The sequence below is a fragment of the Oratosquilla oratoria genome, chromosome 28 (genome assembly GCF_046742065.1).
Source record: "Oratosquilla oratoria isolate Oo_2021 chromosome 28, ASM4674206v1, whole genome shotgun sequence".
Taxonomy (NCBI): domain Eukaryota; kingdom Metazoa; phylum Arthropoda; class Malacostraca; order Stomatopoda; family Squillidae; genus Oratosquilla; species Oratosquilla oratoria.
The window spans coordinates 15,664,365-15,666,864 of NC_134804.1; positions in this window are offsets into that span (position 1 = coordinate 15,664,365).

Here is a 2,500-nt window from a genome sequence, read left to right on the forward strand (position 1 = left end):
ATCAAACCAAGAGAAAAGGTTGAATAGGAACCACCAACCCGATCATTACTATGCGAGATTATCTACAACGGTGACAGTAACCCTTTCCCTCTTTGACTCACACTCTCAATTTTCAATTCAGGTCACAGAGTAAGCTCTTGGAGTGTAGAACTCTTCCCTCAAGCCGTCTCGATATCCCCCCACCCCCACCCACCCCACCGCGCTCTGACGCTTTCCGCCGGACTTGTCCCGCCGTCCGCGCGCGATTCTCTTCAGGTGAGGCGGTGGCGTCCGGAATGCGCCTTAATGCGGACCCAACACGCGATCCGCGGAGCTTCTGGAAAGGCGCCCGTTGGGACATTAGTTGTCAGCATATCGGCCAAGGTCCCAACATTACTACCAATTATGTCCCCAGTCGCGACACTGAGGAATAAAAGAAAGGAAAGAAAAAGGAGAGAGATCGGTTGAGGAAGGGAGAGCAAAAGGGATATACATATATATATATATATATATATATATATATATATATATATATATATATGTGTGTGTGTGTGTGTGTGTGTGTGTGTGTGTGTGTGTGTGTGTGTGTGTGTGTGTGTGTGTGTGTGTGTGTGTGTGTGTGTGTGTGTGTGTGTGTGTGTGTGTGTGTGTGTGTGTGTGTGTGTGTGTGTGTGTGTGTGTGTGTGTGTGTGTGTGTGTGTGTGTGTGTGTGTGTGTGTGTGTGTGTTGAGACATTCTGACAGGTTGACGTAAGCGGAGTAGGAAACACAGGAGTCTTAGTCTTGAGTTTATTCCTGACTAGTTTCGCAGGTATGCTTTTTGAAAAAGCATACCTACGAAAATAGTCAGGAATAAACTCAAGACTAAGACTCCTTGTGTTTTCTACTCCGCTTACATATATATATATATATATATATAAATATATATATATGTATATATATATATGTATGTATATATATATATATATATATATATATATATATATATATATATGTGTATAGTATATATATATATATATATATATATATATATAGATAGAGAGAGAGAGAGAGAGGGAGAAAGGTGGGGAAGAGAGAGAGATAGGAAAACAGAGATAGAGAGACAGCGAGAGAGATAGTAACAGAGTGAGAGAGAGAGAGATACAGAGATAGAGGGAGAGAGAGAGAGAGAGAGATACAGAAATAGAGGGAGAGAGAGAGATACAAAGATAGAGGGAGAGAGAGAGAGACAGAGAGAGAAGGAGGGGATATAAAGAGAGAGAGTGAGGGAGAAAGGAAGAGAGTGAGAGAAAAAGAGAGAGAGAGAAAGAGAGAGAGAGAGAGAGAGAGAATGTGTATAAATATTTATGTACACACACACATATATATATGTATATATATGTATGTATATATATATATATATATATATATATATATATACAGGTAAAAATACATATATATATATATATATATATATATATATACAGGTGTGTGTGTGTGTACATTGTGTGTGGTGTGTGTGTGTGTGTGTGTGTGTGTGTGTGTGTGTGTGTGTGTGTGTGTATACGTGTGTGTGTGTGTGTGTGTGTGTGTGTGTGTGTGTATGTGTGTGTGTGTGTGTGTGTGTGTGTGTGTGTGTGTGTGTGTGTGTGTGTGTGTGTGTGTGTGTGTGTGTGTGTGTGTGTGTGTGTGTGTGTGTGTGTGTGTGTGTGTGTGTACATATATACATGCATATATATGAATATATATATATATATATACCTTGTATATATATATATATATATATACATGTATATATATATGTATGTATATGTTTATATATATGTATGTATATATGCATATATATATATATATGTATATATATACATATATATATATATATACATATATATATATATATATATATATAAAATCAGCCATCCTGAGTCCACTGGTGAACAAAGGTCTCCTTCATAGCATTGCATGATTTACACGTCCGCGCCAACCTCTGCCGCGTCACTTCTGCAAGCTTCTCAATATCGTCTCTCCACCTTCCGCCTGGTCTCCCTCTTCCACGTTTCCCATCTCGCGGCGTCCACTCAGTAATACACTTGATCTATCGCTCATCAGTCGTTGGCACTAACTTACCTGCCCAGTTCTACTTCCTCTCTTTTACCGCCTCTACAATATCTTTCACTCTAGTCTGCTCTCTCATCCAACTTGATCTCTTTCCGTCTCTCAGCGTTATTCCTATCATTGATCTCTCCATTCTCCTCTGTGCACAAAATTAGCCTCATCAGGAAAATATTGGAAGAAAATACCGATATTTTATGTGAATGTAAAGATGTGCGTCGTCTACCTTTAGTGGAAGATTTACATACGAGTATCAAGGAATTAAATCCAAATATCAACGTACAAGCGCTGGACCTGCGAGCTTTACCTAGCATGCGAAGATCAAGCCTCAATCAGAATTGACCAATCATGTTTGAGTACGATCGCGTTCGGCCCAGGTGACACGTATTTCAGCGCCCACATCAGCCACCAATACATTCTAACATTGAACA